Source organism: Papio anubis, chromosome 14 (assembly GCF_008728515.1).
Source record: "Papio anubis isolate 15944 chromosome 14, Panubis1.0, whole genome shotgun sequence".
NCBI classification, from domain to species: domain Eukaryota; kingdom Metazoa; phylum Chordata; class Mammalia; order Primates; family Cercopithecidae; genus Papio; species Papio anubis.
In genome coordinates, this window is record NC_044989.1 from 16,358,713 (window position 1) to 16,382,556 (window position 23,844).

The 23,844-nt window shown below is 43.7% G+C and overlaps 1 protein-coding gene across 2 annotated transcripts in view; it reads right to left on the reverse strand.

Annotated features, from left to right (window-relative positions):
- FAM49A (family with sequence similarity 49 member A) overlaps positions 1–23,844 on the reverse strand; it is a 109,576-nt gene that overhangs the window by 80,395 nt on the left and 5,337 nt on the right. Inside the window, exon 1 of one of the 2 annotated variants that reach the window (XM_009183720.4) lies at positions 102–780. The exons of the other annotated variant lie outside the window; for it this stretch is intronic. The gene's annotated coding sequence lies outside the window, so the exon portion shown is untranslated. Of the gene's footprint in view, positions 1–101; positions 781–23,844 lie in introns of those variants that run through there. 2 annotated transcript variants of the gene reach the window in all.

Consider the following 23,844-nt stretch of genomic DNA (forward strand, 5'->3'; position numbering starts at 1 on the left):
TGAGCCATGATCATGCCTCTGTACTCCAGCCTGGGTGACAGAGCAAGACCCCATTTCAAACAACAAAAAATAGAAAAGAAATTTCCAAAACCCCCACATACCAGGAGCTGGCTCCTTCCATCACTCCTCTGTCATTCATTCCTCACATCCACATCCCAGGACAGTGGGTCTTCTGATGCCCAGGCTAAGTGAGATAAAGAAATCTGCTTGGCCAAACAACTAATGGATTTCTTTGATGCAATGCTCATCAAACTCTTTTCTTTTTAACTTAAAAGTTGTAACATCTAAAGCAGCAACAAGATGACTTCTAGGAACTGAGTGTTTGTATCCCCCTAAATTCATATGTTGGAGCCTAAATTCCCAATGTAATGGTATTTGGAGGTGAGGGAAGATTCTTTGGGAAGAATCAGGTCATGAGGATGGAGCTTTGTGAATGAGATTAGTGGCCTTCTCCAAAGAGACACAACAGCGATGATGTTTTTCTCTCTTCACCATATGAGGATGCAATGAGGAAACAGCCATCTGCAAGCCAGGAAGCCAGCCCTCACCAGACACTGGATCTGCCCACACCTTGATCTTGGACTTCACAGCCTCCAGAACTTGGACTTTACAGCCTCCAGAACTGTGAGAAATGTATTTCTGTTATTTAAGTACTCTAGTCTGTGTAATCTGTTACAGTATCCTGAACTGACTAAGCCAATGACTTCTTCAGTAATGACAAAATAATTTTACCACATATTATTAATAAACCTCTAATATATTGGATTGCAAACTTGAATTTTTTCCTGCTAATAATGGCTAATACTTATGCATATGATTTATGTACTTTTTATTATACAAAATAATCTCTCATTAACAAAATAGCTTCAAGTAGCATCTACCATTCTCATTTCACTGATGCAGAGACAAAGGTCCAGAGCGCTCAGGTGAAATTTCTGAGATCACACAGCCAGTCAATGGTAGAAGGGTGTCTGATCCTGAACTCTGTGTCCTTCACCAGGGACTGTGTCCACTTAGGGACCAATCAGATGCCACAGACCCTGGAAATCAGTATCTTTCATTAATATGTCTGCTGAGCGTGGTGCTAAGGGCCTGGGTAATAGAGGGTGATGGGTGGGGTGGCAGTAGTGATCTCATCTTGGGGTTTGGAAGGAGTCACACACCTGAATGGCACACAGTTCCCGAAGCCTACCTGTTAGTAAAGGCTTTGAGGTGCATTCAGACAGAGGGGCAGTAAGAAGGAGAAGGAATCTCACTGGAGCCCTCCCTGCAGGCTGTCACGGGCTTCCTGGATTTCTTCCACCCCTGGGGATGAAGATTCAGAGAACAAGGTATGGTACTTCCATCTTGTTTGCTAACAGCCCATAAGCTTCCAGGAAATATAAACACAGGAAATGACGATTAAGTACAGTGTGGCAGTTGCACGGGCTGGTGTGGAAGTATCCGTGGTGGGCACCAGACTCCACCTGTGTGACGGGATCTGGTCGGGAAAAGCTTCCTGGAGGGGCTGGGGCCTAATCAGAGTGCGAATTCCATACACCACTAAGGGAGGCAGTGAGGATGTGAAGTGGGAATAGGGTGTTCAGGCAGAGAGCATGGGTCTTGAAAATGAACAAGTGACAAAGCTCTTCATGTGAGGAACTCTGTGTAAAGGGGTGTGACTGGAGCATAAGAAATTGATGGGATGGAGTGGGAGGGAGGCCTGCACCGTGTGTGAGGCAGGGGCTGGGAGGACCAGAGGGCCCAGCAAATCCTTGTAAAGGATTTTGAATGTAGGGGTTTACCTTTTATTATTTCGCGGAGATAGGGTGCTATTGTCAGGTTTGTATTTTATACCGTGTGAGTGTGTGATGTTGTGTGTGTAGATCTAGATCTAGATCTACATAATATCACTCCTCTGGCAGTAGCGCCCTTGGTCAAGTGACTTCACCCCTCCTTCAATTATTTTCTCTCTCAAATGGGAAAAACATGATGGGCCCTCCATATCTCCAAAGTATTGTAAGAATAAAGTGAGGTAACTAATAAATAATTACTAAAGATTAAGAAATCGACAAACTTATATAAATAATTATATCTGGATTCTCTCAAGGCCACATACAGTAAAGCTCAGAACTTTAAAATATCCACTTGAAAAGAATAAATTGGGAGGGAGAGTGTGAAGCACGGAGCAGAGAAGGCCACTTCCTGCAGCTGTCGCTGTCACTGTCTGGAAGGCCCTGCCCAGCAATGCACTCTGGCAATCTCTCGTCCTCTGCTCCCGTGTTCTGGGCTAACTTTCTGATCCATCCAATAGTGGTAAGGAAGCAAAGTACCAAGACCCTCAAACCCACCTTTCTTATTTAGCCAATGAATGTATGTTTCCAATTTTAGAGAAAAGAATGACTTTCACAAAGCTCTTCCTGAATCTTACAGAACAATAAATAGATAGGCAAAGCATATCTGATATTCAAATGAAATGGCAAGGTCTTTGTCTTACACGATGGGCACAGAAATGCCCAGTTGATTCCAGTTTCGCTCTTTCAATCTGTCCTCACCCTGGACGTATCTGACTCCAGCTAAAAGAAGGCAAGACCAGTTGAAGCAGCCTGCTGCCTAAGTACCTGCAGTGTGGGACAGTCTGTAGAGGATAAAAGCCTCTTTCAGGAAGGAATAGTTTCCAACCACTGCACAATTACCTTTATTAGCATAACGTCTCATTGTGCATTTTGCAAAACACTTTCCCATTCCATCTCAGGAAGACTGCAGCGACAGAAATTGTTGCCACTGGGGGGAAGAGCATGTCTGTAAAATTTAAACCATTGGGCATTTGTTCAAGACTCCTGGGAAATGATGTCCCTTGATATATAATTCATAATAGCCTTAAAGCTTGCCCTACTTCTGACACATAGATGATATATTTTGGAGAAGTCAAAGAGGGAGGAGGAAGAAAAATTACTTTCAAATGGCTCTGCTGTTCTTTGCCTTTTGAGTAAAGCCTGACAATATTTTGGACCACTCTTTTCTACCATAAGGGCTCCCCTTTAAGAGCTTTTTATTTTATTTTTTCTCTTTTAAATTGAAGAGGCAGCATATCATCCAGTTTCAGTTTTATCTTCTGTAACACCGGATAAAAGATGAGGCTGAATCCATCTGTTAGCACATACAGGCTGCAAACTGTGTGAACGCAGGCACACCCGAACGCGTGCGCCTGCATGCACACACACACATATCCTTGCAAAAAGGGGGAAAAATCCACACTTTTAAAAAATTTATCATCAGCAATCCTACCAATGCCGACCAGATAGCAGCACTTTTATCCTTTTATGGGCAGATTCAGGAGGAAGCCAGCCTCGCCCCCACAGAGGCTCTTCCCCCTGCACTGCCATAGGAATTGGGATGCTGGGACTGGCAGCTGGCCAGCCCTTCCCCCACAGTGCTAGGGTTCTAGCCTCCTGAAATCAGTGATGATACCACTGGGGGCCATAGCTTGCCAGCCCCAGCTGGGGGCTGGGAGAACGGCAGGGCATTGAGAGGCCTTCCATTCTCTGGCACAATTGGCCAAACGACTAGGCTGTTTTTCTGGGGAAAATGGGCAAGTAGCCTGCCTAGTTTTATGGAGGCACAGTGGAGAGCCCCATCTGGTTGCTTGACCTTTCCTATGGTGCTGCTGGTCGGGTGGCACTGTGTATCGCCCTCTCTAGGCCTCCAGAGCTGCTTTTGCTCAACAATGACTGGCAATGCTGCATGCAATGGATCAGATCAGGTGCAACAGAAGATCAGAGATTGGAGGCCAGAGACGACCGGGATGCGCCAGCTCTCCACCTTTTTAGGTGGACACGGTGCAGGTAGAGAGTCCTGAAAAATGCACAGGGTTCTTTTGTTTCCTAAGCACAGCAACTGTGTTAATCACAGAGTTCCAAAAATAAGCAGCTTCATTTCATTAACGAGGTGAAGCTTGAACACACATGGGCTTGGAAGAGGATGGGGTGGGGGTGGGGATGACAAGCACGAGGGACAGCCGAGGCCACTGACCTCAAAAGGCTGATGAGTTTCTCAGGGAGAGCCCAGGGCCCCAGATCCAGACCATGTGCCCATCCCTCTGGAGTGCTGAGCCTGTGAACTCTGCTCCTGCGGTGCCTCACATCCGCCCCCTTCTCTGCCCCCACTTCTGCTGCCCTAATTTAGGCCCTTATTATCTTTCTCCTGGACAGTTCTGCACATACAGCCAGATGACTCTTCCCAAAGCAGCACGGCTATTATTGCATCACTCTATGGCTCAAAAACCTTTAATGATTCCTCCATTGACTAAGAAATAAAGCCCAGCCTCTATTTTCTAAGGCCCTCTTCATCGGGTCCCTGGCCCAAATCCTAGCCTCATTCTCCACTCCTCCTTCTCCTCCCTATACCATACCTTCAGTCCAGGGTCCCCTTTCCAGCCTTCCCACCTGCTTGTCCTTACTCCTATACGCCCCTTTTTCTAAAATATTCTTTTCTCCTCCATTTCTTTAATTCTAAATCCTATCCAGCATTCAAGGCCAAATTTAAAGGCCACTTCAGCCATGGACTCAACCTTGACTCCCAGAGAAAATTTCTTTGTCCTCTGAACTCTCATAATTTTACTATCCTTCAATCTCTTTCTTCTGCTGTAACAGATTCTAGACACCTTGCTTTTCTCCTTAGGCTGTAAGACATCTGAGGGTAGAAAAATACCACGTTCAACTCTGCATACTCATTCCATCTAGCACAGTTGCTGATACATGGGAGGTGCTCATCAATGTTGCATAAGCACACAAGTGAGCGTGACTGCAGGATGGCAGACAGAAAAATGTTTTGCAGGAGATGCAGCTACATAAGCAGATCATGCCATGATGGCATGCAAAGGAGGCGGGCTGGGTGGGCTGGGGGTGAGAGCAGAGGACACAATGATCTCCACGATGCTGAAGCCAATGGTCAACTCTGTCTTCATCGTTATTAAATCCATTAGTAATAATCAATATAATTGAGTTATCATCTCTTTTAGAAAGTCTTTATTTACTTGACCACTAGGAGGTCGAGGTCTCTTAATTTTCCTCCTAGTCAATGTCTGCTCCTTCTCAGTCTTTTTGGTTGCTTCTGTCTCTTTTTCTAAATTCTTGACATTGGCACTTCCCAGGACTTGGCCCTTCAGCCTCTCTACTCTATCAGGACTCACTCCTTTAGTGATCTTGCCTTAGTTTCACACCTTTAAATATCATCTCTATTTTGACAAATACCATATTTATATTTCCAGCTTTGACCTCTCCCTTGCCAGCAATAACCAGCAGTCTACTCAGAAGCTATACTCCGATGCCTAACTCAAACTCAGCGTGGCCCAAAACAGAACTCCTCCTCTTTCCTCCCAATCCTGCTCTACCCACGTTATTTCTCATGCCAGCTAATGACAATTCCATCCTCCCAGTTGCTAGGACAAAAATACTGAGTCATCTGAGCCTCCTCTTTATTTCACGCCCCAAATTCAATCTTTCAGAAAATTCTTTTGCCTTTACCTTGAAAATATATCCGGCATCCCTGCATACCTTCCATACTAGTCCATCAAGAACATGCTGCCACCAGGGTCCCCTGATTCCATCCCTGACACCCTGTGGTTTACTTGCCATAGAGCAGCCAGAGTGATGCTACTAAAATGTGAGTCCCACCGGGACCCTCTGCTAGTACATGCTCTCCAGGAGCACCCTTCATCAGACTCAGGGTGGAAGGCCTCGCCTCCCCAGGACCTTGCTGACCTCATCCACAGCTACTCTTCTTCCTTTGTTCTATCAGGTCCACCACATTGACCTCCTAGCTTGTCCTCAAATGTATCAGCCCCAATGCCCTTTCTCTTTGCCTAGAACACATTTCTCCCAGATATATGTGCGCTCACTCCTTCACCTTTTAATAGTTTTTGTTCAAATGTCATTTTCTCAATGAGAACCATCCTGACTTCCCTTTTCAACTACAATGGCCTTCCCTGCAGTAGCCATAATCTCCTTGGTTCGGTTCCATTTTTCCCACTGACTTTTTGACCTACTAATATACTAGAAGGCAATAAATATTCCTTTATTACCTTACCTTAAAGTTATTATTATTATTTATAATAGTATACTATATATAAAATATAATTGTTACTTAAATAAGATAAATACATTACTTTAGTACTTTTTTCTTAATGTTATTATTACCATAATAAAATACTATTATTATTACTTTAACATTATTAAAGTTATTATTTATTACTTACTTTTTTTCCTTAACTGGTATGTCACATCCTTACTGCCTAGAGCTATGCCTGGCATGAAGTAGGCATTCAATAAATATCTGTCAAATGCCGGAATGAATCACTTTAGTCGTTCATCCTTGAACTGTAGCTTAAACAATGAATGGCATTGAGCCACAGAGAAAGGCAACTGAAAGGCTCCTGCAGGCTGGCGGAGCTTGAGAAGCCAGGGCCTGGAGATACAGTCTTCTTCAAAACTTCAAGATGGGACAGTGTTGCACAAGCCTGCCTAAATTAAAGGACACCACTAGAGAAGCACTGCTGAGCCCAAACCCGCCATGGACAGTTTCGAGAGACTTCGATATGCAGCAATGCTTTTTAAAAAAACTTTTAAGACATATAGTCACGATGTAAATGAAACACACTAAAGTTAGTCAATAATTGTGTACACGTTCCCTCTACAATTTTGTTTGCATTACACATATATTCACACCTTTAAAAATGATTACAAAGACCGTATCCCCGGTTCTATCTGTATTCGCCCACAGTTAGACACCCTGCAGGCTTCCAGGGCCAGGCTCACATCAGTGTTGCCCTCTGTTATGTTCCGAGGGTCCACCCAGACATACTGTTTTAAAGCCTTTGTTCAATGAATGAAGAGATGAATGAATGCCTTCTGAGCATCCCCTGCTAGGAGAAGTTCCATGATGCAAGAATATATTCTGAGAAACAGCACTCCACTAGACTTCACCTATGGGCAGAAAATGCATTAACCATCATTAGCCCCAGTGCCAAGCACAGTGCCTGCAGACATTCCTTAAGTATCTGATGACTGAAGATCAAGCTCATCTACCTGCAGGCCTGGGCATAATAAAGGCGACTCCTCAACTCTCTGTGCCAGCATCTCAGGGCTCTCTACCCTGCTGCCAAACCAGAGGTTTGACTTCAAGTCAGTCTGGAACTAGGTACCTCCCCTCTTTGAGCATCAATTTCCTTATATAATAAAACGAAGCTGATATGCACCTTATATAGCTGCTGTGGAGTTTAAACGAGCTCCTATGATGATACAGCTAGTGCAGTATGTGATATGTAATAGACATTTTAAAATGCAGAGTTAGAATTGAATGCCTGGTTTGACCCCAGGTAGAGAGCCGATGTGAGTGAAGTCACACATCCCATTTAGTTGATGTGTCTGTCCTGCCACACAGGGAGGTTAGGACTGAAACTCTTAAGATCAGTCTCTTTGGTGGATGGGCTGAGTCATGAAAACTTCAGTGTTTAGTCATACTGGAAGACTGCCCTTGTTACGTTCCAGTCTCAGGTGACCATTTCTCCTCTGGACAGTCCTTGCCATGTCCACCCATGAGCTGGAGCCTATCACACTGCTCCACTGGCATCTGTCACACTGTTGTTGGGGCTTAACTACTGTTGTCTGTCAAAGCTTCCTGTAAGCTTGTTTTCTTCCCAGATGTTTGCAAAGACACTTGTCATTACCAAATTCAGAAGCATGACTGGGGCTTCCGGGCTCTGATTAAGTCAGAAATTAACTGGCTCTAGAAGTAACTTCCTTGGAGGCCACACTTAGATAACCACATGGAAGACGATTCCAGCATCACTGCATATGCCTTCTTCTACCTTTGCGGGAGTCTTTAACGTGCAAGGGGGTCAACTGTTGCTATGGGAAATCAGAAGAAAATAGAGCAGAAAAATAAAGACAGCCCTGACCCACCAACCCCCCACACACAGAGCCACAACCACTCAGTCTTGTAGCAGACAGCAGCTGATTGAATTTACCTCTTAAAGACAAGACTTATTAAGGAAACCGATTATCATCAAAATGAAAAAGTATAAACTTCAGCTTTGATGTTTGTAGAAATCAGGAAAGAAAGCCTTGGGAAAGTGATAGCATTCTTCCATCTGAAAGTCATATTTCAATTGAACTTGCAGATGTTTCAGGGACAATCCGTAGGCGAGCAGAACTGATCCACGAGAATCGACGTTCTTTTCATTTTTTACAGTATAAAGGTATTTTCACAATGATTTCCAAAAGCCACAAATGACATATGTTCAGCATTTGTTAGCCTTCAAATGAATTAACTCACCTATTCTTGGCTTGCATATTTATTCCACATACATTTGCTAAGGTAAGCAGGCAACTATCCTGGGCTAAAACAAGGGTATGGCATTTGGAACCAGAGGTTTGGCTTCAACTTAGTCTGGAACTAGGTACCTCCCCTCTTTGAACATCAGTTTCCTTATATAATAAAAACGAAGCTGATATGTACCTTATATAGCTGCTGTGGAGTTTAAATGAGCTCCTGCAATGACACAGCTAGTGCAGTATCTGATATGTAATAGATATTTTAAAATGCGGAGTTAGAATTGAATGCCTGTGAAGTAAACACCACTGTCTTACATGAGCCACACGTATTCTACCTTCAAGTTGGTCACGTCATTGGAAAAGAAGATGGGATATTTCTACCTATGACTCTAATATAAGGTGGAAAGTGGTAAAAGCTCTATGATGTCACAAAGAAAATGCTTTGGAAGGTGAGACAAACCAGAGATCATTGACAGCTAGGTATCAGCAAATACTTTCTGGAAGAAAAGACATTTGAAGTAGGAGGATGCTATAGTTTATTTTAAAGGCTAATGGTGGATGATTATTCATTTATACTTTAATACATAGAAAAGTACGATCTGATATGCCTGGTAATTTGTAGGGTGTAAGAAAAGAAAGAGAACACGACAAAGACCCTGTCCCCAGATGATTTATTATCTAATTGGGAAAAGATCATATGTGCTTATACACGCACGCACCCACACACCCACACAAGTCAGCTGTCCCTGACAGTCTGTGACAAATGCCCAATGAATAATTCAGAAATGAGGAGGCAGAAAAGGATCAGGCAGGCAATGCAGTATGACCAGAACTGCGCAGGCAGGTCCTAGGAGAAAACCAAGTGACTCGACTCTCCTCTTTCCCTCTCTGGGCCTCAGTATTCCCACCTGTAAGATGGATGGCTTGATTTAAATCAGATTTTTCTAACCATGTAGCAAAGGTACACTTGTGGTCTAGGGGGACAGTTGGTAGAATCAGGTGTCTAGAATTCCTCCTCCCCCACCAGGCCACTCCCCTGTGGCTATAAGCAGCTTCATCCATTTCTTCGGTGTGCTGTACAAAGAGGACCATTTTCCATGCAGCCATGACATAGCACATTTTGAAAATCCCTAATCAAGAGTATCTTAAAGAATGCTGCCTGTTTAGTTGACCTACGAGGCAGAGCTTTTGAAAATGGAGATGACTTGTATAGGCAAAAAAAAGTCTCAGGAATCTAGAGAAGCGACAAGGAAAAATGGGGCTCTGGGACAGGCAAGCTCAGGCCTCCCTGCAAGACCAGAGAAGCCATGTGCAGTGTGGGAGTCTCCTTGTTGCAACTTGACATTTTCTCTAATTGCACTTACATTCATAAAAAATGGTCTTTGTGATGGTTAATTTTATGTATCAACTTGACTGGAGCACAAGGTACCCAGATATTTGGGTAAACATTATTCTGTTTGTTGCTGTGATGGTATCTCTGGAAGAAATTAACATTTAAATCAGTAGAAAGAGTAAAGCAGGTGGCACTCTTTAATATGGATGGGCCTCAACAGATCCCTTGAAGGCCTGACTAGAACAAAAGGCGAATTATAAGGGGGGATTTTCTCTCCTTGCCTCTATGTCTTTAAGCTAGAAGATGAATCTTCTCCTGCATTTGGATTCAGACTTGAACCAGACTTACACCATTAGCTCTCCTTGTTCTCAGCCTTTCTGACTTAGGCTGGAACTATATGACTCGCTCTCCAGCCTGCCAGATGCAGATCTTGGGACATCTGAGCCCCCATAACCATGTTGGTTAATTACTTAAATAAATCTCTTTATATCTGTAGCCACATCCATATCTGTGTCTATCTCCTACTGGTTCTGTTTCTCTGAAGAACCCCGGTTAATGCATACCAGGTAACAGGGGATGTGTTAATTTGCTCAGGCAATGAAACCACACCTGGTACAATCTTCCTTCCAAAAAGATTTTTTACAGTCATTAATTGTGTTCATACAAAATAGGAAGTTGAAATTTAGCTTTCCTGCATCATCTCACTTGAAGCAAAGAAATGAACAAGTATATTCAAATACTAGATAATTAACAAATGTCTAAATTTGAAGCAGGTCTGGAGTATGCTCTGAAATCCAAAAGACCTTGTCTAAATTCTGGTTTTGCCATGTGTGAGCCACCTGATTGATTATATGCAAGAATGTAAGCTCCTCTTTCTCATCTGTACCAGTTGCTCTTGCAGAATTATTAAAAAGATTAGACCCAGCCCAGAGCTTAGGACACGATGCGTCCTCAGTAAGTGCTAGTTTCCTTTTTCCTTGATCAAAACCCATACTACAAGGCCCTGCAGGCCCAGTCTCCCTCTTGACCCTATCACTGCTGTCTTCATTTACTCCTTGCCATATATACTGACCTCTTGCTTTTCTTTGAATTAGTAAAACACATTCTCATCTTGGGCTCTCCCCACTTTCTTTCTCCTCTGCCTTGTACAATCCACATTTTTCCTTCAGATTCTGGCATGGCTCACCCAGCCCCCACAACCCTGCAGTTCAAACACTTCTTCCAGGTGTCTGCTCATCAGACTGCCTTCCCTGACCCACTCATATCAAGGTGAATGACAATGTCCCTGTGAATGGCCTTTGTGCTTCCAGTGAGCATTACTTTGAGAGGTTCCTGTTGGAACCACCACTACATAGTTTGAGGCCCACGGTCCTGTCCAACTAGGATGCTCATCTCATCCCCCTGACTTCTCGGGCTCTAAACACTTTACATGTATCACCTCATTAAATCCTCCCAGCACCCCTAAGAGAAAATGCTACTATTATTATCTTCATTCCATTAATCTGACTAATGAGGCACAGAAAGGTTAAGTAATTTGCCTAAAGTCACACAGCTAGTGAACGGAGAAGTGTCCCAGCTGGTCTTATCTATCTGGGAGAAACTCAGCCAGGGGGGATGGAGTCTCTGCCACACCCACTGCATAGCCTGGCCCTGCCCTCACATGTTGTGGCCTTGGTTCTGTTGTTTCTAAATTTAAGAGGTTACCATTGCTCCCAGGAAGACAGGGTAGGAACAACAATGACAACAGCAACAAAAAGAATGTAATGAACAGTAAGCATTTGGGACGGCTCCAGAGAAAGACACAACAATGGTCAAAAGCACTATGTCAATACTCTCCCTGTCAAGGTTACTGCCCATCAACAACGCTGGGGACCTTGAGTTAAGTCTGTGCCACTAGAGTTATTTGATGTGATGACATGAGTTTCATGAAAAGGGGAATTTCAGCAAAAGGCTTTGTGGATGTGATTACACCTGAATTTAAGAAATAAATTGATAAACCTGTTTATCTCTCTAGCATGCAGTTGAAAATTTGGCTTTGCTGTTTTCTAATCTTAAATAGACTTCAGAGACTTGAATTATATTTTACTGTGTTGGGTTCCCAGAGTATTGAGCAGCCGTGATCTCATGAATTTACTCAGAACAACTGGTATGTACTGAATACCTACTATACACCAAGAAGAGAGTCTAGGCCTTGCTTTTAAAATGTAGGGGTGGGTGACACAAAATTTCCTCCATCATAGACCACTACATTCTAGTGTGATACTTCCTAATAAAGATTGATACCAGACATAAGCTCCATTCTTAGTATCCAATCAAATATTATTTTACTAAGAACATAATGTTCACACTATGTTTAATAAGCTTACAATGTACTTGTTACACTGCATTATTTCCTCAATTGTAAAAGATTTTATAGTCAGCCTTTCATATTCACAGTTCCACATCCTTGGAATTCAACCAACCAAGGTTGGAAAATACTCAGAAAAAAAAAATAAAAAAAATAACAACAATAAAGCATAATAAAAATTTAAAAAACAACATAGTATAACAACTATTTACTTAGCATTTACATTGCATTAGCTATTGTAATCTAGAGATTATTGAAAGTATATAGGAGGAGATACATAGGTTATATCCAAATACTATACTATGTCATTTTATATAAGGGACTTGATCATCTGCAGATTTCGGTATCTTGGGAGAGGGGTGGTCTCTCTCCCAGGGATGATTACAGTACAGGGGAAGGATGTACAGCACAGGGGACGGTTGTACAGTATAGGGGATGGTTGTACACCACAGGGGACAGTTATACAGTACAGGGGATGGTTGTACAGTACAGGGCATGGTTACACAGTATGGGGGACAGTTAGTTGTACAGTACAGGACATGGTTATACAGTACAGGGGACAGTTGTACAGTACAGGACACGGTTATATAGTACAGGGGACAGTTGTACAGTACAGGACATGGTTATACAGTACAGGGGACAGTTGTACAGTACAGGGCATGGTTGTACCGTGCAGAGGACAGTTAGTTGTGCAATACAGGGCATGTTTATACAGTACAGTGGACAGTTGTACAGTACAGGGCATGGTTGCACAGTATAGGAGACGGTTGTACAGTACAGGAGACAGTTGTACAGTACACAGGGCAGGTAATTACACCCAGCAGCACAGGGGAGCGTTGTACAGCACAGGACATGGTTGTACAGTACAGGGGACAGTTATACAGTACAGGGCATGGTCGTACAGTGTAGGGCATGGTTATATAGTAGAGGGGACAGTTGTACAGTACAGGGCACAGTTGTACAGTATAGTCTTGCTGGTTGCCAGATAACTTGGACGTACAACTTCTCCCTGGGAGGAGGTTACAATTGGCATAGGACTTGGAAATTTGCCTTGTTTACCAAATGGAGTGAGAATAGAATAAAGAAAGCCACATCCCAGTAGAAGTTTCAAGAAGAGTCTCAAGTTCCTGCCACCTTGCTCGATCGCTCTGTCATGAGCATGACACATTCCAAGAAGCAGACACCCCCCTCAAACCAGGTTCCAGAATGAGTAGAAACGTACACTAGTGCCACAGAAACTAACCTGCAGCCCCTGACTCAGGGCACAACAAGACAGTCGTCGCCATCCACTAAGATTTGGGGGTTATTTCTGACAACAGCAAAAGTGACATACTCCACATTTTTTCCAGATTAAATAATTTTATGTTCACAGGTATTATGTTGGGGTCTGAAGAAGAAATTAGATCCCTAAGGCGTAAGAGTGGTTAAGTGGTTAAGCAATGACCCAGAAATCAACCAAAAAGAGGAGCAAAGCTATACACTCAGCTGAATGAGTACATAGTATAAAACAAGACTGACTCACTTTAATGTAAAAATCTCTGCAAACTGCAGATCAATTAAAACACTAGCAAATCATAAAGGTTTCATGGGTCTCTGGGCCAGTTCCTGGTATTAGGGATGATGCAACAACAGACCAAGAGGCCTACAATAGAATAAATGCAGAATCTTCTCCGTTAAGCTTCATGGGCTGGCAGCCCCAGCTCTCGCACCCAGCGGCTCCACAAAGCAACGCTAAACATCTCAGAGACTGGATGCTCCTTTCTGGCCATGGAAAGGCCTTCTGGGCTCAACAGATAAGCTCTGTAGTGGTTCTGTGACAAATATTCCAGAATGCCCATTACATGCCTGCAACTGGCACTGGGAATGGCAACAATCAGAGGGTGTGTTATCTCACCAGGAAATTCAAACAGAAAGACCGTGACCTTAAGGCAAGTCAAGGAGGAAGGTAGCAATTCAGGACAGAGGCTCACAGGATTTGACATGAGTGACTAATTCAATTTTTTGCTCGTATTGTTTTAAATTCAAACCTTATTGTTCTTTTTCTTTGCTTTATTATCTTCTTTCTCTCTTACTTTCACTTTAAAAAAAACATTCCATTCAACGGGGGCGAGTGAGTCACCATAATCATTTATTTAGACACATTTCAGGCTCGCTCTATGCTATCCGGCCCCACTTGCTGACATATACGGAAGGCGTTCTGCAGCAGCTGATCTTTTCACCAGAAAGCCCAATTTTCAACAGCTATTTCTGGGGGGTCTGGGAGGGTTGGCACCTTTCATGTGGCTTTTCATGACAATTCACACCCTTGGTTTCCTACCCTGACCCAAGCTAGGCTGACTTCTGGCACCTCCCACTCCTGTATACCCACAGATGCTGTTTTCAAGCCTCCTCAGACCTGGAGCAACAATCCTGGCCTTTGCCTTCTTATACTGTCATATCAACTACATTAAATTATCATCCTAGAGCAATTAGGTAAACATATACGTGTGCATGTTTGTAAAGCACTGCATTGCAGTGCAGAAGTCAAATATTAGTATAAAATCAGGAAAAGTATTTCTGACAGCTGCAAAACATCCCCAAACAGTTGCAGACAAACCTGGAGAAGTAAAGTTGATAAAAATTGATCTGTGAACAGACTCTATCCTTCATCCAAAACCTCTCACCAGGTAGCACCTTGTGAACATGGGTCTCTCACAAGGATGTGAGTCACACCCTGCAATTTGTACAGAACTTTCAACTTGTTTTCAAAGCTTGTTATCTTCGAATATTCCTCAGAGGGAGACAGGAAGGAAGATTAGCTCCACTGGAGGATGAGGAGATGAAGACCCAGGGAGGCTGTCCACCCACTTTGAGCAGGTCATTGGCAGACCAAGAATTAACGTTTTATTATTTTAATATTAGGTGCCATGATTTTTTTTTTAATTTCCCCATTTAAAAAACTTGTAATATGCGGTTGAATGCAGCAAATTCCCATCATCTTATCTCAAGTACCTTCCAGTAAGGTTCTTCAAGGAGGCCGCTTGGAATGGGTTCCATGAGGGCAGGGTTTATCTGTTGGAACAACCCCAGCACCTAAGCACGCTCAGTTCTCAAAAAACAGCTGTTGAATAAGGAAAATGCAGGTCTTTGCTTTTTCCCTTTTTAATATTTTTAAGCAAACCTACTACCTGATCCAGCAGCTAAAAGCAATCTTCCCTCCCCAGCTCTCGTTAATGGACACTCCACAACTTTGTAACTATGGGGTCCATCATTTGACACCCACAGATACCTCTGGTTGGAAATCCACCTCCATCGCTCCTTTGTGAAAATTCCCTAACAGCTTCCCACATCTTCAAGATGTCCTCTAGCTTCAGTCTTCAGTGAGCTCTACCCACCCCCCTCACACTCTAACCCTATTGAGCTACATGTTCCACCTGCTCTAAGTTGGTACAAGTTGTTGTAAGCCACTTTTTGTCCTGAGGAGCAGGATTCAGATGGGGAGAGGATATGAGGTGGGAAGTGGCAGCCTCCAAAGGTCCCCAAGCCTCACTGGGGCCAAATGCTTTCCTTAGCCCTCCTCTCTCCCCTTGCTTTAGCTCCATTACATTTGCTAGGATTTTTCCCTGCATTTGAAGAAACTCAAACTTCTCAGAGACTGGCATTTTGCTCTGTGAAGGGAATGGCCCTGCCAGGAGAGGTTCTTTTCCTTCTGGAAACGTCTCCAGCGACAAAGTCTTCCAGGTCCCACAGGCTCCCCCTGCTACCCCCTGCGCCAGCAAAGTGGGGAGTGGAAAGTCTTGGCTGAAATCCTGACACACTTTGAGGGTTTCTCGAGAGCCTCCCTGTTCCAGTCTTTGGTCAGTTTTCATAAACACCAGTCCCCAGCAGAGACTGGACGAGCAGTTAATCCCCGGGGATTCTGAAGAAGCCCTCTTCCTCTGGACTCCAATTAACGCTCTCCTCTCCACAGCTTTCACTTCCAGCTTTCTCCTGGCACCTTATCCTTTCCTTAGCAATCCTGCCCATCTGATGGTGGTCCAGCTGATTAATGGGGGGATTTAGAGCCAGTGTTTCTTCAAAGTTCCAATGTTTATTTAAAAAAAAATCACAAATAATATTTAACTAGGACTCTTGGACTTAAAAAAAATAAACAGGAGCAGAGGTCTTCGTAAAAGCTGGGCTCTCTTTCTATCCCAGATCCTGTGCTATGTGCTGGGGATGTGAAGATTGAAGACAAGCCTAGGCCTGCCCTGCATGGCACACAGGCCAGCGTGAGAACAGGCCAGTGAACTGGAGACAGCAAAAACGTTCTGGGTCAGAGGGAGCGCCAGGAGGGCCTTGAAATCACAGGCTGGCCTGTGATGTCTCCATGACCCCATGGCCTGCAACTGGTCACTTGTCCACTCAGCTCCGGCCCTGGCCTCCCTGCAGTTTCTTCACCTGGCTAGGCACACTCTACTCTGGTTTGGCCCTCGCTGAGGCTCAGACTGAACAGTTTCCCCCGATTATCCACATGGATTATTCTCTTACATCCTTCAGGCCTTCACTCAATCCTCACCTTCTCTGACAACCCTATTTAAAATGGCAAGTCTTTCCCCAAACTTCGCGTCAACCACCCATCCTTCTGTATACCCATCCCTGCTTCATTTTTCTTCATGGAACTTATCACCATCTAACATGATATACATTTTACTCGTTTATGTGTTTATGGTCCATCTTTCCCCAACAAAATATAAGCTCCATGGGTTAGGGAGTTTTGTGTGTTTGGGTTACTGCTAAATCCCCAGAAACAGACCCAGAGAAGTATGCAACTCATTGTAGGTGCTCAATAAATATCTGTTGAATAAGTGAATGGACGAATGGATGGATGAATTTGATGGGGACCAGGGGAAGGTTTCAGCGAATGTTATACCAGAAGCGAATCTCAAAGGGTCTATCCAAGCAAAGAAAGGGCATTTTGAAAAGAGGATGTAGCTCATGTGTGATTCTGGGTAAATCACATTACCATTTTCTCTTCTGTAATACGAAGCTAACGCATAGTATTTGCAAGTCTGTGATGAGCCATGAAACTGAAAAAGGACTTTGGGTGAGCTAAACTGAGCCAATAGTGGGGCAGGCTGAAACAACATGGGAAGAGACAAAAGGAAGTTGCCTTTCTCCACAGCCAGCAGATTGAGTTACGACCAGCGGACAGATACTGGGTAAGCCCGGCCCTGTGAGGTGGGAGCTGGTGGGTCAGCTTGATCTCCTGGTTCAACAAGGAGTGTTTCTGTTCCAGGGCAAGGCCAAGCCCCAAGCACTCTATAAAGCTGCAGCCTGTGAATCATTGATTCACCAAGCAAGCCACAATGTTTGCATCTCTCCGAGCCTTGGTTTTGCTCTCTATATAATAAAGAGCACAACTTCTTCTTCCATTGAATGACACATCTGGAAGTATCCAGAAAGCTGTCTGGCACTTTGGGAACACGTGGTCAAAGTTTGTTAAGCAGAAACACCACATACTATTTGCATGAAATTTACATTAAGGTAGGGAGTGCCATGGGACTCCATTCTGGAGAAAGGATAAGAAATCAAGCTATGATCATATTTTCTGAGGCTTAAGAGACTGCAGTCATGGCAGGAAAAAGGATTTTATTTTCTTAAAAAACAAAATAAAATTGTGGCCTGGAAGCAGTGTGAGCTGTGTGGTATGGAAACGTGTAGAAGTTTTAGAGCCAGGCAGACTTCAACCAAATCCTGGTGCCCCATTTTCAGCCCTTTTCAGTCCTATGTCTTAAAGCAAATTTTAAAAATCCTTCTTAGCTTCATTGTCTTTATCTTTAAAAGAGAAATGAAAATATCACCTTAGAAGGTGCCTGTGGGAAGAAAAAATGTATACAAAAATACTATCCAAATAGTTAGAATGAATAGGTACTAAATGTATGCTGAATAGCATAATTCACTGTTGTTAACATAATTAAAAATTTGGGACTACTATGAAAAATTAAGGGTCATGTCTGGACTGGGCAACCTATAAGTCACTGGTTAGAAAAAAAACCTCACATTCATATACCACAAATAACGATCACACTGTAGCTATTTTAGTTTCTATGAGCTACTCAATCTGTTTCCTGAATCTGAGGTTTAACAGATAAATTTACACAACCATGACCTTACTAGCAGGTTACTGGACACGCAGTGTGAAAGGGAGAAAGAGGGACGAGGCCTTGACACACAGATGTTTTAAAGGGAGAAAAAATAGGAGATATGCACTTAGCATTTCATCCACACCCGCACAAGCTCACTCACTCGCCCCGAGTGATGAAAAGAGGAAACCCCAATTCAGACCCATGGGGAAGAGGGCTCTTGGTTTCAGTAATTGCAAGCCAGAGCTGAACAATCTTCTGTCCATCTCAAGAATGCCTCTGGGCCTGCAGTGTGGGGCCCAGTGTGTGGGCTTGCCTCACCAACCCAGGAATGGCCTTAAACTTCATCTAGTCAAACACACTTGTTAAAAATGGAGGAACTGAGGCTCAGGGAGGGGAGGACGCTTACAACAAGTTAGGCAGAGGGTCAGTGGCAGAGCTAGGCTTATACCCAGGGGAGTCCTTGGACAGTGCTCGCTCCACTGCCCACATGGTCTTCTGGATCCTCCACAGTTTGGTAAGCAAAACTGCAACAGTCTTTCACATCCTCTTCTGTTCCTTCTCCCTCACATCCAGTGTCTCAACTCTGCTAAGCCCTGCTTGGGTTTAACCCTAAAGAACTTGAACCTGAAGGAGTTGTAAATGAAGAAGCTGTAAATGTGTGGCAGCTGGAGCACGGCCTGGTCACACAGGGGCTCAGACAGCTGCAGCACAGCTTCTCCCTCAGTGCTTCTCCTGCCCCCTCCCTTTCTTTTCTCCTTCATAATCTTTTTCCTACTTTCTCCAACTGACTATTACATAAAATGGAATGCGTTCTTGGTCCTTTTTTTAAAAACCTGTATTGGGTTTTTCTTTCACTTATTTTTATTTCTAAAGTCGCATGTGCAAATGATTTGGGTGTTTTTAAAATGTGTAGCATAGGATTTACAGGGTTCTATGTTTCTGAAGCAGTAGAATTGGATATTTCTCCCTAAGAAATGTAATTCAGTTGCTTTCTGCCAATTAATGTCAGAATTGCCTTTCTTGTTGGTCACTGGTCCTTGAAAGACAAAAGGTCCCTTGGCTTGCAGGGGCATCTGAGTAGTCAGTTCCACCTGTGAGCTACACAAAGGCCAGGGCAGAGCCTTGTCCAGAGAGCGAGATTCCTGCCCTCTGCATCACTTCCTTGGAACTAAAAGGATTCCCCCAATGCACATGTACGCACTTACACATACACCTGTACACATCCACATATTCACCCCCACACATCCACTCACAAACCACACACACACACCCATATTCACACCACCCACACTCACACATACCTATACACACACAGCTATAAACATCCACATATCCACACCCACCCACCCACTCACAAGCCACACATAAACACACATACATTCAAACCACACACATCATACTTACACATTCACAAGTCCAGGCCTCTCTAGTTTCTAAGGGCCAGCCATCCCCAGAGACACCCTCTTCTCCATGTGCCCTGATGTGAACCATATTTACAGCTCCCTAGTGGCTCCAATAGTCTATGCAAACCAAAGGCCTTCAGGATCCTGCCTGTTAAGGTCACTCCTCCATGGTGGAAGCCACATGGCTATCACTGGTTATGAGTGGGTGAGACCCTCCTCCAGAAGGGCAGAGTGGGTCCTCAGAGAGGAGGAGCTGCTGATTTTTAAGCATCATCAGATTCTGAAAGGAATGTTAAGCTTTTGATCTGGGAAATGTCAGAATTATGACACATTAATAATAAACTCAAAAGACAAAGATATAAAGAAAGAGAAAACAGGAGAGAAATGCAGAGTAATCACTGGAATGGCCATTGCCATGAAGGCCACAGCCAACGGCCTTGCTTGGTCAAGCAGCCAACAAGACCTCGTGAGCATCAGTGGTGTGAATGGCAGTAGAGGCACCAGGGCCAAAATACATCTGATGCAAACCAGCCAAAGGGCAGAAACACTAGAGCTGTGGAAGAAGTAAAGGAAGACCCAGGAGGGAACCCAGTAGAGCACAGGGCAACTTTCTACATCCCTCCAGAGGTCAGCCTGGGGCTGGCAGAAGTTACCAGTACAGCCAGCCAGAGAGCTCAGTGCTTCCCACTCTCCTCCTCTTTTGATGTCCTAGCCTCCATGTCTTAATTCTCAGAGAGACAAAGGAAGAAGTAATTTACTTAGACACTCAGTTCCTAGGGGCCAAGGGAGGGAAGTGACAAGCTCAGGCTCACTTAACAACCCAAAAGCAGACCCAAAATAAGAACCAAAACGTTCTCACGCTCAGCTGAGGCTTTTCACTTCCCCATGTTCACTCTTCTAGCCCTGGCTCTTCCTCACATGGGTAAAATGATGAGTAAGATTTAAAAATTCCCTCTACCATGCCCCCACAAGGCCAAAACCGAAACTTAATTATAAGCCACACTCAATAAAAAATTCCCAGCTTATTTTTACTTCTCAGGAAATTTTCTTTTTCTAAATGACTTTGTTCCAGTGAAATTTGAGAGCCCATGTTTTTTAATGCTTTTTTTTTTTTTTTTTTGGCTATTGTTTTGTTTTTGTGCCAAGCATGGTCATTTAATTCAGTTAATTGACAAAATATAAAAATGGCCACTAATGCTTTTGATAAGCATGAGATGGGCCATGTCACCATACCCTCTGATATCCAAAGGTAGGATATTCACTTGTGTCATCTGGATTTTGCCGACATAGTCAGTTCTTTTAGGCCTTTTGCAAGATCCACAAACCCTTCTTTGAGACTCTTTACTCAGATGTGCTTCCAAATTCAGAAACATCTTTTAGAAAGGTGAAGAGTGCATAAGCCATATATTACGTACGTGCCCAGCAGGGTCTGGGACACTCATCTTTGTGCTGAAAGCCTCATTCATCTTGAGTGTAATACATAAAAGTTATAGAGTCTCTGGGCCAGCTTTTGCTTTCAAATGCATGATGAAATAAACTTCCCATTTTCAGAGCTTTTTGGATTTTGGACTTAAAAATAAGTGAATGTGTATGTGTCAAAAAAATAGCTTATGACCCCATTTATTACTTCTGAAGGTATACAAGGACCTGGATTTAAAACTGCAAGATTCCAGAAAAAAATACACTTTTAAAAAATAAGAAAAAGACTTAGGATAAGGAGATTGATCATATAGTTCACGTACAGTGCTTGGTACTGATGAGAATCATTACCCTTGTTACAATCTAGGAAATAATGTGGCTAGCTTCACTGCAGGCATAAATTGAAAGCTCAAAAGCTAGAAACAGAAGTCTAGAGGGGTTGACTAAGTGGGGCTTTTTCAGGGACAATTCAGGAATGTGTTGTTAGAGAAAGGAGAAGTTTCATGTCATTTCCCACCCAGAAAAACAAATAAAGAGGAACCTAGAGGACACAGCAAAAACTTTACAGACAAATTTTATTCAAAGGTCAGGCAAAAAGGAAGATGGATGTATATTTAATTCACATATTCCTCACAATATTCCTGAGACACAAACATTATTAACTTTAGTTCACAAACTGGAAAACTTAGCAAGCTTAAGGAATTTGTCCAAGGAAAGGGCCAAGATTCCATCCAACCCAGGTCTGTTTGCTTCCAAACACTCGCTCCAGAACTTCAAGGAGCAGATGTCACTTGTCTGGATTTCAAAGAGTTGTGGTAGCTGAGTTCTTGTCTCAGCCTTGGAAAAGTCACTGGTCTCAGTTTCTCTTTCTTCCTCTTTTCCTGTCTTTCCCTTTCTTTCCTTTCCTTTTTTTTCTTTTCCTTCCTCCCTTCCTTTTCTCTTCATTCCATCCATCTACCTACCTATCTAATCCCTCAGTTTCTGTGGAATAGAGGAGAAAGAGCAGGGGTATTCATCAGCGTGCATGCCTGTCACTCTGTAAGCTGAGAACATAGTTATCTTGTGTTCCTTCTCAGGACTGCAAGCTGTCCCAAGGAAGGGCCTAAGAAGTAAGTTGGATACCACCTGCCTCGACTGGGAGCCATCCACAGCTCAGCAAGGCCATAAGCTACACTCACTGCAGGCTCAGCTCATTACTTCTGGGTGGCATCCTCCGTGGAGGTGGGCTGAGCAAAGGACACCCTGAAGGACGTCAGCCAAACACAGACACACCAGTCACAGGGAAGCACTTGAAATGCAAGCTATATTTCATTCAGTTTTAAGGTATGGAGGCTCCTCTAGCTAGCAGAAACTTACCACCTCTTTGAGATGAGTGTTCTACCCAAGGTACACGCTAATTAACTCCACGCTCCTCACATATGGATAGCTCTTATTTATAGTGTGGGCGGTACAGAGAGATCAGGCTTTGAAGGCACACGGATGTGGTTTCAGATACCAGCTATGCCACCTTTCTAATGAGGTGACATTCTGCAAATTCCTTAACACCTCTGGACTTCCATTTCCCCATCCATAGAATGGGGATAATATCTGTTTCAAAAGTTCTTCAGAAGATTGCTAAAAGTGGGTACAAAATGTTTATCGTTGTCCTGCTGACAATACCCTACATGGCTCAGTAGGAACACAAGACTCAGGAGATCAGACAGCTTGTCAAAGCCCAGGCTGCTTGTGAGCTGGCAGCATGACTACAAGACCCCGGGTCTTCCTGGACTCTCCACTTGCTCTTGCCCCGACCACAGCACGAAGCTTCTCACATGAGGTGACTGGGAGCCAGCCTCATCATTGTGGCTGGAAAGGCCTGCATCTGGTTGCCAATGCGAAGGAGAGAACTTGAAAAGTGTTGGGATAAGTGTGTGTCACTCATTGTTCCTCATGATCAAAAAATGATTGTGCATTTAATTTTGAAACTGAGGAATCATCAAACTTAAATAATGATTTTAAAAAAACAACATTAACTTAAAACAGAAGAGCACACTGCAGTAACCAAGGCATCTGTGAGGTCAACCTTCTTCTGCATTCACTGTGGTGAAGGCTCTGGAATACGGGAGTAAGCTGGTGCCTCTGTGCCACTCCTGTGTCTCTGCTTGTCTCTTCCCACTGTCATCAGCCTTTTATCGGGATGCTCAGCCAGAAAGTGGTTTCCTTTCTGGGAAGGAAAACAGGGCTTCTCACCTCCTTAAGAGGATTCCTTGAAAACACACTTGGTTCTCTGTATCCCAGCTCTCTCTTGGCAACCCTGCTAACTAAAACAGCTAGATTTTGCCTCTTCACCTGTCAGTAGAGGAAATGAGCCCATGAGCTTATTAGAATCATCAGGCTAGATGTGGAAAGGCACTTTCAAGTCATCAAATCCAGCCTTCCGATTTCACCAGCAGCGAAACTGAAGCACAGAGACCTGCTCCTCCCTTACGAGGAAGTGAGGACTGCAGCTGACAGCTGAGCTTAGGTGGGCAGCCTTCCAGGACATGCATGTTTCTGTTTCGCACTCCCTCTCCGTGCAACATCAGGTGTAATTCAGGTGCTCCACGGAGAGCGCCTATGTGGAGGGAAATTGACTCTATTGCAGTAAGAGTCAAAACAATGCTTCCCTCTTCCCCCAGCACACTACACTCTGTATAACACTGACCACGCTCCACTTGGCCATGTGTTTCCTCCCCTGATTCTCCCGTGGAGGGAGAGCTACCTGAGGGCAGGGGTAATGTCATGTTGATCACTGTATCCTAGCGCAGCACAGGGCAGGAACCCACCCTGTACATATTTGTCAAATGAATAATCTCATTTACGCTTGATCCATCATAAAACTGCAATTAAACTCTTTGGGGCACTCCATTTCCCCAGTTTCATTTAAAAAATCTAATTATCTATG